The following is a 15934-nucleotide window of genomic DNA, read 5'->3' as shown; positions in this document are numbered from 1 at the left end:
GGGTGTCTGTTTGTTTGTCCGCCTTGCACGGCAAAACAGAGCGACGTATTGACGTATTTTTTTAAGTGGAGATACTTGAAGGGATGGAGAGTGACATAGGTTACTTTTTATCTCTTTCTAACCTCCCACTTCCCTAAAATGGGGGGTAGGAGTTTGTATGGACATTGCCACAATTTTCGAATTTAACACGGGTGAAGCCGCAGGCAAAAGCTAGTCTCTTACAAAAGACCTCTGGGTGCGTAGCCGAATGGCACAAACGCTCACGAAACGAAACGCTAGTAGATATCTATCCCTATCGCTCTTGCGTATTGGCGCGACAGAGCCGGATTACGTTTCGTTTTCGTTTGGCGTCGGAGAAATGCCATTCGGCTACGGGGCCAGTAGTTGAAGATACATTGAAGGTAATTTTTGGATGTTAAATGCAGTCGCATGATTAAGCTAGGGATACACGAGGCGAGAAATACCCCACGAGCCCACGACACGTGTCGGCGGTAGGTTTAGTGGTGTGACGTTGTTGGACTTCGTTGGACAATATGTGACGACATCGTGTGCCTTATGAAATTACGGCACACACTATCTACATGATCAACAATAAGTATCATCATCATCCTCCTTGCGTTATCCCGGCATTTGCCACGGCTCATGGCAGCCTGGGGTCCGCTTTGACCACTAATCCCAAGATTTGGCGTAGGCACTAGTTTTACGAAAGCGACCGCCATCTGACCTTCCAACCCGGAGGGTAACTAGGCCTTATTGAAATTAGTCCGGTTTCCTCACAATGTTTTCCTTCACCGAAAAGCGACTGGAAAATATCAAATGACATTTCGCACATAAGTTCCGAAAAACTCATTGGTACGAGCCATCAACAGTAAGTATATTGAATTTAAAAAAAATATAGCAAAAACATATTATCTTCACAGTCGTTAAATCGTCGGTCGGTCCCCGTCGGTCGTGTTTTAATTTATCGCTATTACCTAGTTACGACTTTCCTCTTTTGCGCACTTGTATTGTAATTATCTACTATCAATTAAAACTATGCAATATTCGTTTATTAAGTACGAGTCTATGACTCCTTAGAGACCACATAGCTCATTATTTTTTTGACTATTTGAATGTGAAACATTTTTCCCAGAAACTTCACTTGATACTTTAGTAAATATCAGCCTTTCGTCCTATTTTGCACGTTCAAGTGAAAATTTATATAGCAAGTATCCAATTCCACTGGTAAAATCCAGTCAAGCAAAACAAATCGAAATATGCGAACTATCAGAGGCAGAAAAAGCGATGGATATGGATATATCCAGGAATAGTGTACAATATCAGTGAGCGGTTTTGCAATATTCATGCTTCAACCAGCCATAACTCACGTGCCCGCCGCAATGTGTTTACACAAAAACTCCGCAATAGGATATGAAAAAAGTTCCATCACTTTAGGCATTAGTTGCGTCATAATTTCATGGCGGGTACACACGATGGGTGACGCGGGAAGATCGGGTTCTTGACGGCACGCGAGATCAAGTCGAGGGTTTTTAAGACGCTACAGGAGCAAAAATGCTAAAATGGAAAGGAGCCCCCTTTTCAATTTGGGAATTTTAGTTTAATATACTAGTGTTGTTAATTAGATTTATTGAAAAAAAATGTCCATTCTTAATGGACATCTTGTTCTTAACAACTCAGTTAAAAGATATTGCGAAAAAATCTTTAAAAATCGAGGTTCCGCTCTCGACTGTTTCCTCCTTCAAAACTTAATCAATCGGAACGAAATTTGAGAATATGAATAACAATGAATAACAATCTGTGTCGGACTAGTTTTTTTTGGCTAATTGTTACCAATCTTGCACACCTTTTTTGCGCCATAATGAAAAAGGCCGTTTTTGGAAATTTTTGATTGGCTCTAGCGTCTTTAAAAATAAAAAGATCAAAAAAATCAAAACGGTCCGACAAAGATAAAAAAAAAAACTGTGTTGAAAAAATCATTGCTCTATCTTCAAAAACCAGGGAGGAAATAGTCGAGCGCGTTTGTATGGAGAATTGACCCCTCCTGTATCGTCTTAGGTGAGGTTCTGTGACACAGCCTCCGGTTTCGAAAGTAAGCGAATTTGTGATCAAAAACAATATACTGGGTCGCTAGCCGAATGGCACAATCGCTCACGAAACGCTCACGAAACGAAGCGCTAGTAGATATCTATCTCTATCGCGCTTGCGTATTGGCGCGACAGAGCCAGCGGCGTATCGCTTTCGTTTGGCGTCGGAGAAATGCCATTCGGCTACGGGGCCAGGTATGAGGAGCTGTCCAAGCACCTCATAGAGGCGTCTGGTGACCAGGGCGCGTAGCCGCATGCACAAACGCTCACGAAACGAAACGCTTGTAGATATCTATCTCAATCGCTCTTGCGTATTGGCGCGACAGAGTCAGACTACCTTTCGCGTCGTTGCGTTTTTGTTTCGCGTCGTAGAAATGCCATTTGGCTACAGGGCCTGAGGGCTGGCCAATATTCCGCTCAGCGGATCAGCATTGTTATTGAGCGGAGCAATGCGGCCAGCCTTCATGCACCTTAACCTGCCAGCGAGGAGTTAAGTAAAAAAAATTATTTGTGTTTTAGCATGTTTATTTGTAAGGTTTTAGTATAAGGTATCGACATCGGGGCAAATCTCGACTGGGGGGCAAATGTAACTGGTCCATTTTTTCCATGTTTTACATGTTCAGTCAAAACAAAAAGTAGTGGATCAAACTGTAGCAATCTGAGCCCCAGCATAAAATCGTCAATGCTTCCATAGGTATGATAGTTTTTCATACGAGTAACTAAGCGCTACAGCTTTTTTTTAGGGTTTCGTAGTCAACTAGGAACCCTTATAGTTTCGCCATGTCTGTCTGTCCGTCCGTCCGTCCGCGGATAATCTCAGTAACCGTTAGCATTAGAAAGCTGAAATTTGGTACTAATATGTATATTAATCACGCGAACAAAGTGCAAAAATAGAAAAGTGAAAAAAATGTTTTATTAGGGTACCCCCCTACATGTAAAGTGGGGGCTGATATTTTTTTTCATTTCAACCCCAACGTGTGATATATTGTTGGATAGGTATTTAAAAATGAATTTTATATTCGATCAAGATACCTGTATGGCATTTGCAGTGACAAAATGACTGTGGCAATTCTATTCAACGTGGTGCTTCGAATTTGCTACAGATTGGACATTATTTCTATTAGTTATATAACATTGGTTACACTTTTGAAACTGGGGAGACAAGTTGCAATTTGAGCCGTTTAAAACTCGTAAATATAGAATACGGGGTTTTATCAGATTTTATTAGATATGCATCACCTTTGGTTAAAATAAATTAACCTTCGACACGGTAAGCAGGTGGAGTGCCACAAAGGTGTGTATACACAGCCTGTGTCACCGCCGCCGCCGGACGGTTGAGCCGGGATCTTGTTTGGATTCCAAGATGGAGGACGTAGAATAATTCACATTTCGTCGTGAGAACTACATATTTAGCTACCTACTAATATGGCTATTGTCAGCATACATCGGATGAACGGGGGCAATTTAAACTTAAAATAGTGCAAACGCAAATGAAAGATATGCCTGCAATATTATGTAGGTAATGTATTTGAATTTATTTCATATGAAGATATATCTGCTTAGTTGTAGAATTGAATAGAATATAATTTATTTATTTTTTTATTTACACAAAGAAAATTACACAGTATGATAGTATACAAAACTAAAGCACCGTGAATTATAAATAAACATTACAACAAGTAACACAAAATTAAATATTAAATAAACAGCAAAATTAAACATAACATAACACACTAAATATACTAAATAAATAACAGATGAAGGCCTAGCATCCAATCTCACACAAAACCTCAGGCATTCGTCACGTATAAACGCCCATCTGCTCGCAAGAATATCAACATTAGGAGCCATGTCCAAAAACTCATTCACCATTTGCAGTGCACGAATAATAGAATAGAATAGAATAAACATTTATTCGTGAACACAGGCAAGACAAAATATAAGTACACATAATAACAACAAGACAGAAAGTAATGAAGTGCCACGAAAGGCACGAAATGGCCTCATCTCAGCGTGTTGCTGGTGACTTCCAGCGCTAATCCTCCGATGAGACCAATTGTAACGTTACATTGCACTTTGCACTATGTATTGTGAAACTCTAAATTGTCTCATCTATCCCGTGAATGAATTTAAACATTAGAGCGTTAGGCTCGCGCTTTGCTTAGTTTTTAAAAAGCTCTTAAATTTTTTAAATACTTTATAAATCAGAAATGTGTGATCTGTAACTGTTTTAAGTATTGTGTAAATCTGATGGAAAACTTTATAAAAGCAACACGTTTGAAAATCTAGGCTTAAAATAATGAAGTACAATGGCAACTTTGATGCAGCCCTTATAAAATATACAATTTATAACGGTATTAGACAACAAGGCCCATAATCTCAGAATGTCCACGTAAAGTGGATAACCGTACCTAACGGTGATGTTACACGGGCAACAAAATAGTTTCCTACTAGTCAGATCAGCTTCTTTTTAAGAACTGTCAAAACGATTTGCTACTATGACATTACTATGAAATACTGAGGAGTGACGTCACGGTCAATTGATTTACTTTATATCTTTCTCTTTGACTTATAAAATAGAAATTATGTTTAAATATAACTACTGTCCATATTTTTCTTCTAAATATGTGGTGCTTTATTTCGTGCACTGCATAAAATATTTTATTTTAAGTATAGGAAACTAGCCTATTGCCAGCAATTCACACACAATTGACAACGTTTCAAAATTTTCAATGTCCCTAAATCGAAAACCATTTCGAGATATACGCTTGTAGATCACATAAATATTTTTTTTAATTTTTTTTCCGTATTTTTAGTATAAAAAATCATAAAAATAGTTTAAAGGGGAAGTGACGTCAAATAGCTGATTTAGAGCTGCCACTATAAGAAAAAAATCTTCCAGTTGGGATGTCCCTTGAGTTTGACAGTGACACTTATCACAGTTCGTAGCAAAGATATTAAAAATTTCATGGCTTAGTCTATGGTTCGTAGTCATTCACTATGGGTTGACAGTGACACTTGACAGTCAAACATACCGGACTGTTTGAGCTGACTGTTAAAACTTTATTTTTTTTAAAAGATTTTGTCGTTTTCTTAGGTGTATGAAACAACACATGTGACGTCACGAAGCTGCGTCTTGACGTTTGTAACTTACGCTCTTTCTGCTCGAAGTAGTAATAAGAAGGGATTTTCTCATTAAAATAGCAGTTTTTGGAAAAATAAAAAAATACGTGTATCTTTTAGTATTAAGTTCTTTCAAACCAAACAATAAAAAGTAGTACTCAAAAATATGAAATGTTGTCAATTGCCGCGTTTGTTCAATACGCACCAACTAACTATGGAGCAAACGCGACAATGATATGTGAAATGCTGGCAATCGTGTTGCCCGTGTAACAGTACCTTAAGGGATAGCAAGTCACGCGAGCGATGCCTGTCACTCAACTCAACGCGCCGAGTTTCGCGGGTCGCGTGGCTTATTCGACCCGTGAGATGTCGTGACGTGGCTATTTCGAAGATCGACTTTGCCTTGGTGAGGGTAGTTGCTATGGTCAAACTCGGCCGGGAGATGCCGATAAAAAAAAAAGTATTAATGTGTTTTAATTATGGAGGTGTGTCTTTCACTCTTTAGTAGCGCAGTAATAACTATATTTAACTAGGTATGAAATTAACAAAACAGTTGTTTTTTAAATTTTCATTTTACCTAATTCACAGGTGTTTCTTTCCCATCACGGAACAATGGTATTCCGGACCTTTGGGAGGCGTGCGCGGGGCCGAAGCCAACGCGTAGAGGCCCTTTCGACACTTTAATGAAATGTAAGGGGTACACCGAGCGGATGTTGCCCTTGCCCGTATCATGGGACACACGCAGAGGCAACACCCGCCAGGGTGTAAGGACTATTTGAGAGTTAATGGAATCTAAAATGAACTGGTCTATTTTGATGAAAGTGATGGACTAAATACTGGGCTATGGATAAAAAACCGGACGCCTGCCTAATAAAACGGTATCCAATTTTATTTCCGGCAGACGGTGACTCGTCCCCACAAGATGGGCCCCCACAAAAAGCGACATCCAAGATGGCTCAAGGGCAACACCGGTGTGAGAACTCAAGGGTGTCGAGAGGTGTACAGGTGTTTTATTATTATTAAGCTTGACCATATCATGATCTTAAAATCTTGATCTAAAAAAATTACGAAAGCACATGAACTTAAACGTTATTTATTAGCAAGATAAAAAGGTAAAAATTAAATATATCTGGCATAGTTTGTACCTACAAAATTGTAATTGCTGAATTACTAAAAGTCGCGTTGTAATATAATCTATTTAATTTAAGTTTTAGTTAAGTTATTTTTTTAAGCGAGTGTGCACTCGTTATACGTACTACCTAACATTTTTTTAATAATACGTCGGTGGTAAACAAGCAAACGGTCCGCCTGATGGAAAGCGGTCACCGTAACCTATGGACGCCTACAACTCAAGGAGTTATTTCTGTTTTAGTTATATTTCTATAAAGTGAAATGTATAATTTCTTTAAGAAAAATAAAGATCTATAAACCTAAAAGCATTATAACAAAAAAATAGGGCTGGAATATGGATATTTCTTCGGCTCATTTGTTTTTATAAACAAACGACGATTACATGCAGAGTAAGCATCTGAAAATCTTTTCACCCATAGTTGTACTATTATATATTCTGTGCCCATAGTGTGTAATGTTCGTAATATTGATAGGTACATACATACTACGGTAGCTTAAGTTTCCTTAGATATTACTTGATGCGTGTTCACGCCTGTCGCTCAAAAGGCAGCGGGCCGGAAGCGAGGGCTCGCTAAATAGCTGCGAAGCGAAAATGTTTACACTGAAAAAAATTATGATATATTCTTTGATATTGTTTGCATTTACTTACCAATTTTTGTGTTTTTTGTTGTATAGATGTTTTCTAAATCAATTTTTTTTGGCCTCAGAAATACGTGGTTACAATCTTTCGGGTTCTTCATGTTAAAATGGATATTTGATCCGACCTCCGCGCTACCAAAGAGCTTATTTTATTAGGAAAGTTACCTTTTTCATCTCTTTTTCCGTTTGACGTACCTGTCTGTCTGTGTGTGTGTCTGTCTGTAGCATCGTAGCTTTCGAACGGGTGAACCGACTTAGATTTGTTTTTTTTTTGTTTGAAAGCTGAATTAGTCGGGAATGTTCTTAGCCATGTTTGATTACAATCGGTCCACTATGTAGGGGTTTTTTTTTCAAATTTAAAATGATGTACCTATAGTTAGTTATAAAACTTATAAAGGGCAAGAATCAAAAGGATATCCTGTGCAAATTTTTTCTCTAAGCTAATTCCTGCATGCGTCGAAGTGATTTAAGATCAACTGAGACACCCTAAATACATCAGTTTCTTAGTCAAGCCGCGTTAACAAGTGCGGATGTTAACAGAAAGTTGGCGGCGCGGGTCGCATTCAGATGTGAAGAACTAGTGGTGTAACATAGGAATATTCCTGGGAATATTCCCTATGCATTCAAGGTGTCTTGACTTGGCTTTGAATGTTTTTTTTTGTTATGGATTGATCAGCGATTGACCCTAGTATGTCAATTAAAGTGTAGGTAATGCTTTTTCATCACACTCGCTCGTAAACAGTGTTATTACATGCCTGCATACTGATACGTAATGAGCTATTTTACCGCCCTAGGACGGTAAAGTGAATACCTGGATGGGGCCTTCCACGACCTGTCAAAAATTACAAGATGGCGCACCTGGTGGAAAGTGAAGATAGTCTAAGACCGTTTTCACATTATCCGATCCGATATCGGATGTCGGGAGGATTTCAATAGAAAAAATCCAAGATGACGCCTGTAATGTATGGGATATCGGTCCGACATCCGATATCGGATCGGATAATGTGAAAACGCACTAACGCCGTGTCTTGCGTGGGCGACGGTAGCGCGATCGTCGCGCGACCGTCGCCGTCGCGTCTCATACTTCCATATCGATAAGGTTTGATTTCGTATGAGTCGCATCGCCGTCGCGCGACCATCGCGCGACCGTCGCCCACGCAAGCCACGGCGTAAGATAGAGCTCACCGATTCAGTAGTAGCCTATTCACTCTTGCTTTAAAGAGACCGAGGTCGTATTTTTCTGGGAATTATTATTTTTCCATTTCTTTACAGTCCGCATCACAAAAGATGAGGCAAGTCGAATGTGGATTTTAGTGGAAATTTGGTGGCACGGGTGGCACTGTTACGGTAGTGTACACGTACAGCCAATCAATTTGAATACTAGGCCACTGTAGAACCTTTGCACAGTAAACGTCAATGACTTCCATGGCAGAACACGGTATGAATAGGACAGGGTTCTATAGATGCCTAGGATTCGAATTGGTTGAGCATCAGTTGTGGGAATGTTCCGGCAACTGTGTCTAGGTATTTTTATTTTAATCAATGCAGTAACATTCTTACATTCTTAGGCCGTTTTCACATTATCCGATATATCGGATGTAGGAAGGATGTAAAATGTAAGATTTATGCGCTTCCAGGTCTTCATTTATGTATTTAATAGATCATTATTACTAAAAAACGATATAAGTAAAACGCAAAAATTGCGGATTTAATGCCGATGGCACTCTCCTACAACAGTTTTTGTCCGAGGCACCATGGAACTGCCGATATCGGCAGGACGCTTCCGACATTTTTTGCCATGCCGGACCCCCGTCAGTTGTCGGCCGATAATATTTGTTTGTGTGCGTATATAATGTATGTATACATTTGTAGTACCTAGTGTGCGTGACAAAAATGGCGTCTATTAAACAGCTGCTAATGATCGAAATTCAAATTATTCCATTCCATTGAAAAAAAAAGGTTGTAATGCATCGGTCCGAATTGCGGATACTAGTTTTTTCATCTTTTTGTAGATATAGTTGAATGTAAAATTATTTTTATTTTGCCTGACACCCTGAGTATTTTTTATGCTCGTTATTTTAATTTTACATGTAATATTTAGGATATAGTGCTTATAATTATTAAATATAAAACATTTTTTAAATATTTTTTGACACAAAATCATACTTCATTGATTTGGAACAATGCGTTTTATCGGACCGACATCCGACACTATCGGAAGCGTTTATCGGATGTAGGATGTCGGTCCGACATCCGATATCGGATCGGATAATGTGAAAACGGCCTTAGTCTTCCCAATTAATATAGACTTAGAAGATTTGGTCTGTTCCTTTTATATATAATATACCAGCTTTTGCCCGCGGTTTCGCTCGCTTTAGAAAGAGACAAAAAGTTGCCTATGTCACTCTCCATCCCTTCAACTATCTTCACTTAAAAAACCACATCAATTTGTCGCTCTGTTTTGCCGTGAAAGACGGACAAACAAACAGACACACACACTTTCCCATTTATAATATTAGTATGGATATAGTAAGTATAGTATGGACACGTCGCTAGAATGACAGACGACCGATGGACTCATAGACTGACCACCTGGAAGGGACCATCAGGTACGAGAAAGCAAGGCAAACCCAAAGCCCGATGGACTGACGACATAGTAAGACTTGCTGGTGATCAATGGATGCATAAAGCAAACAATATAGACGCTTGGAGATCACTAGAGGAGGCCTTCACCTTCGAGTAGCGAGGGGTTCTTACAAACCGCAATAGTTAAAAATATTAGTATGTAAAATGTATTAGATTAGATTATGTAGAAATAAGTTTAAATAGTATTTTATCGTTTTATAAGTTGTAAGAAATATAAGGCTTTTTTATTTTATTTTTATTTATTTATTAAGTATAGTATGGACACCACATGGTGTTCAGGAGCATACGGCCCGCCCGCTGGTAAGCCGTTACTGTAGCCTGCGGTAAGCAGTTACTGTAGGTCTTCTCTTGTTTACATAAATATATTGACACACTGAAAGCCGAAATTCCGTATTGTCTGCGTCTGATACCTACAGACATTTAGGTGGTTCTATTTGGACAGTGTTCCCTAGAGTGGGACATCACTACGCGGGACATGTTTAAGCGGGCGCAGAGGCAAATTCGTTTAGTGCAGGCGGGAGGGAAAGTGGGAGAGAATGCCTTTGTGAGAATTAGAATATTTCATGAACGGAAATTGAAAAAATAGTATTTAAAAAATACTTTTTCTACGACCATGCACTTACTTTTTAATAGTTTTGTAGAATAACTTTCGCGAAATTCGCACTATTTCCTGTATTTCGACGCGTCGGCCTCCCCTCTGTTCCTGCACTCACCCTGTCGCTCGCACTCCCCCGCGACGTCGCCAGCCCCCGGCGCCCCGCGCACCCACGCTATATCCCTTAAAGGCTTCCTAACAATGCTTTAAGAGCTATATCGTATGCGTGGGTGCGCGGGGCGCCAGGCGGGGGCCGGCATCTTTTATGTAGGGTTTTAACGATCTATGCACGACACTGTAAATGACGAATAACAACACGGGATTTATTCGTGACGTGATATTTACAAACACATACGTATTACGTACATACAGTCAACCAATTGGAGCCCTAGGCCACTGTAGAACTATGTCATAGTGACGTTATAAATCAGATTGTAAGAAATCTCTTACTGCTTGTCATTTCGACATAGTTGTAGAGTGGCCTAGGGTTCCAAGGTACAGGAATTAGGCAAGAAAAAGAAAAAAAACGGAGAACAGGGTACGTAGCCGAATGGCACAAACGCTCACGAAACGAAACGCTCGTAATATCTATCTCTATCGCTCGTGCGTATTGGCGCGACAGAGTCAGACTACCTTTAACGGCGTTTCGTTTTCGTTTCGCGTCGCAGAAATGCCATTCGGCTATGGCAGCAGAGCACTCTACATGGACTCAACTGACTAAAAACTGGTAAAAAACACGCGAAGTAAATGACAGGTTTGCCGATCAAAGAAAACTCATTAAGTTTGTGGTACCTATTAGGACACTGACCTTTAATTGGAAATATGACAATCTCCACTCACCGTTCACTTTTTATGGTATATTTTTCAATTATAATCTATTTATGCGGGCGCATCAGATCTAATATCAGAGTAGAATTCTAGATTTAAAAAAATCACAAACAACCAGACTAAAATGGAGAAATTTTACAAGTCAGTTTCTTAAGGTGGTTCGCTTTCCATACAAAAAACATCTACCATTTATTTAGTCACCGCACACTACAACTAAATAAAAATATGCGCATACATCTACTATACATTATCCGTCGTCGCGGTATTGAATGAAATACATTGTTTCATACAGAAATCATGGACAAATCCATGTGAATTTTTTATTAATTTTACGTAAATGTGCGTGCCAAATTTTGTGTACAGACACAGAGCCGTCATATTTCGCGCATTTTTAGTTGACATTGTCATCAGTGATACTTGGCTCTTGACAAGTAATTATTTAAAGATATTGATTTAGTTAACTCAAGCAAACTCAGAAATAATGACGCATTTTGTCAATAAAGATACATATCGTGTATTTCGACACTGCTAGTGTAAATCGAAATGGCGTCTTGGTTAAATGGCTGACTATGATGCTGGAGATCCCGAGTTCCGTTCCGAAGTTTTTTGAAATCATTTGATCTTTTTTTGGATTTATTAACTTTTTTTTATATTTTTTTAATGGAATATTTGACTCTTACTATATTGCTTTCCTATTTTTTATTTTCATACAAAAATACAATACAATCCTTTATTATGCCTTTGTTGATAAAATAAAATATTACACGTCTGGTACATAGGTCATAGTGTGGGCATAGTATTAGTAATGTGCTGTACTCCCTGCATTTACTGAGCTGGTTGACCTATGTTATTGTTGTGTGAATATTTTTCTTCAACAACTAAATGGTTATATACAAGAATATAATAGCAAGAATATGTACCCATATTGCTTTTGCACATTGTAATTTTTCCTCAGTCACCCGTTGACCACGAACGCTGTAAAGTGTTCGAAACGTCGGGATGAATTTTAAATTCATTATACGCGATTTAATCCGTTTTCATAGTTTTATTTAATGAGTAACTATCGCGGTAACCGAAGACAATATTAACTAAATGGTTACAAATAATAATTATCATCAAATTATCATCAATATAATCTGGTCCAGGCAGGCAATTATGGTCGCGCGATAAATGATAAAACATCTGGCCGTCCCTATAATCGCACTTACTAATAGTGCGACAGGGACGGCCTGATACTAGCTACTAGCTAGGTACCGACTACAAAAATAATTGATTTGTTTATAATTTGGATGTTTAGATTATTGCAATCCTATAAGAAAATAGAATTCGAAGGTTTATTATTTTTGGCTTTTTAGTTTCTCCGTGTTTTGTAACACGCTTTTTTTGAAGGCGGTTTTATTTTTTGTTAAAAAGTTATGCTGTGCATACACAGCAAAGGGGAGTGTACAAGTTTCTAATGGGGCGGCAACGCGCATGCGACACTCTTTGAGTTGCAGAAGAGAAAAAGTCCTGGATTCGAACCCAGTACTTCCATGCAAATCATGCGATGGCACGTATTTACCGCAAGGCTATTTAAACAAGCTGTCGCCGCGTGAAATTATCGACTAGAAGGAATACAAAAACACTGTTTGTATTTGTGAGTGGAAATTAAAAATAGTGTAAAATAGTAAATTTATCTACATTAAGGGGATTTACGTTACAGTGAGAAGTTTAATGTTTGTTGTAATACGTCAATTTTAATATTAAATGTTCGCGAAGCATAATTGAAAGTATATAAATGCCTGTACGACTCCACAAAAAAAATAAGACTCATAATTTGCAGATGTAACGCCATATAACGCAGCCTGAGCTTCGGGTAACCTAGGCGAACCACCTTAAACAGCATACTTTCAATAAGAGGTAAAGCCACAATCTGGCTTAGGGGATCGATTTTTGAATTTCGAACGCACGAATTCGCCGTTCGAAAGTCTGTGGAAAACGAAATAATGCTATTTTTGAAAAAAGACGACTTGTAATTTTAAAACTAGTGGTAATGGCCACTCGTTTGGATTCTGTTAGTAGAATTTAAATCGCTAGTAGTGGAGATATTATTGAACGAATTTCACGAAATCAAATGGCCGAGATTCAAAAATCGGCCCCTAGATCACAAAGTACCGTGTGAATCGCTATACCTGATGAATGATGACGTAGATCGTCGATCGAGATCCTTTGTTATAGAGATTGTCCAGGTTTTCACCTCTTTAGTGGATGTTTTTTTTTTAATACTACGTCGGTTGCAAACAAGCATACGGCCCGCCTGATGTAAAACGGTCACCGTAACCTATGGACGCCTGCAACTCAAACAGTGTCACATGCGCGTTACCACCCCATTAGAAACTTGTACATTCCCTTTTGCTGTGTTAAGTACACAGCAAAAAGGAGTAAACTATGTAAAGACATCTCTGTCACATTCAGTACTCCCGGCCAGAGTCCTAATTCATTCGGTCTTGCTTTAAACAAAATGCATGCACCCGTCGTGCCGGGTGACGCCTCCAGGACTCTTTGCACAAGTTCATTTATGTGCACAAAGTCGCATGAATGGGCTTTTGTGATTAAAATTATTATCATCATATCAGCCCTTTATCGCCCACTGCTGAACATAGTCCTCTTTTCTAGTATACCACTTCTCCCGGCCCTGGGCTATTAGTGATCATCCAGTTATGACCCGCAATCTTATTACGAATGTACGGAACCCTCGGCGGGCGAGCCCGACTCGCACTTGGCAGAGCCGTTTTATTTCTTCTCATAACCACAATCATTTTAGATCTCTAGGACAAAAAAATGGTCCCAAAAATTTCTTTTATTTTGCATACTTCACTTTGTACCTGCTGTACAGTGTTTGATAAATGGTAACGAAGTGAAATTTTTTTATTTGAGACGCTTTTTTTCACCTTGTAAGATCGATCGAAAGGGAATTCTGCTGAGTATTAGGAAAAACTTTAAATGTACCTATTTTAGAAAAAAATAAGTTTTTTGGATTCTTCTTGCGAAAATGCCCCAATACAGCCCCTTGAGACACTCCAGACACATTCCACGGGAACACCGATCAGTATCAGGATTCAATTAAAATTCCCCAATCCGTCTCCGATGCCACACCGGACGTGACGTGGCCCGCCCGCAACTCCCAACCGGAAATGGACCGCCATTTCCGGCGGAAGCTCTCGGCGCATGTGGCGCCACCGTTGTGCTGTTGCGGCGACACTTCCGGTTGGAGTCATTTCATGCTTGTTGCTTTGGTAATTAATTTGGGATGTCCAGGAATTTTATTGGTTGATTGTGAGTTTTTCTAGGGCTTTTCTTAGTTCGTTTTGTATAGTAAAACTTACTAACGTGAAATTGATAAGACGTAGAATAATTCTACAACTTACTATGTCGATATTGGCTTATGACATGGAATGATTGGAATGAAAGAAAGTTAGTTTTAGAAATGACACAGTTAAAAATGTATCAAAATTATATTATCTAAAAAAACGTGTACAGCTTTTCTTGGTAAATCATAATAATTATTTTTGAGAGCCTTGGTAGCTCTGATAAATCTGTTGGGTACTATAAATTATACACTAATATAATCAAATCAACTAGCCTTTTCTTTTCCTGCGGCTTGGCCAGCATACTACTTAAAATTAATCTAACCCTATATTATTTCGCCCCGGATGTGAATTTTGAAAAATCCTTTCTTAGTGCTCCTCTACACCTTTTGGAATTTCTATGACCAGTGGTTTTGGCTGTGCGTCGATATGTCAGTCAGTCAGTTTATTCTTTTATATATTTAGATTGGGGTTCGTCGCTGACTCTGATTGCACTATTTTTCCCTACGAAATTCAGACATTTTCCGATTCAGATTTAGCACATTTTATGACACTTGTGGCCTATTTCACATCAATGACAATTGTCGCTCTACAGTGACACTTCGTCGTTCATTGCCTGTTTAATAAGGAAATTTTGCCGCTGAGTCAAGCTAAAAATAGGCACAAAATCTTCAGTGTCAATGTCATCACAATGACGATCAAATAAATGAAAGAGACGCGTTCCTACGCACACCGTCCAAGCTCGCGTAGGTGAACGCGTACCATGCTTGTTTTTGTGAGTGAGATATGACAGGTCGACTGGTCACGTTTTTGACAGGCGGCAACTGTGAGATACCTAACCGAGAGTGGCACTTTCAGCGGAAACGGGAGTGTATTAGGTAAGCCACGATAAGTTTCCAACGATTTTCACAGCCTCGCCAGTACAGACGTTATTTAAAACGTCAAACTTTGATGAAATTATGACGTTTACTTAACCCTTGCAGAGTCGTGATTATTAGGTATTAAAATCTTTGCAGACTTATCGTGGGATGATTCTACGATAGTACTCTTTATTATAGTCACCAGGGAGCGTACTTTTCGTGCCGATGACATCAATTTGACGTCACGCTCCATATAGGGTGATCACAAATTGTTTTATTGTTAATTATTAATCATTAGTCATCAATCATTTTAAGTTATGAATTTCTTAGCATGGTAATGAATGCAAGAAGGATGGTGTGCTTTACGTTTAGGGTTTCTGCTCGAGAGTCTCGAACTCGAGACTTCTCGAGACTTTCGGCTTCATTCGAGACGAGAAAAAAATGACAGGTACTCGAGACGTCTCGAGGCCCGAATGTAAAGTACGACCTGAAGTGAAATGCAACTTTTTACCTTCTGCCCGGTCTCATCGCGAGACGGTGGGGACGGGGACGGTGTCGAACGGCGATCATAAATTATAACGAGATAAAGCGTAACCTCTCATTCCAACGTAAGCTGGCAGCGACTTTGGCTAGTTTTGACAGCCTCATGTTATTTAAAAGCAATTCGTCATTACAAAAAAG

This window comes from Leguminivora glycinivorella, chromosome 1 (assembly GCF_023078275.1).
Source record: "Leguminivora glycinivorella isolate SPB_JAAS2020 chromosome 1, LegGlyc_1.1, whole genome shotgun sequence".
In the NCBI taxonomy this organism is placed as follows: Eukaryota; Metazoa; Arthropoda; class Insecta; order Lepidoptera; family Tortricidae; genus Leguminivora; species Leguminivora glycinivorella.
Note: the sequence above shows the minus strand (reverse complement) of the source record.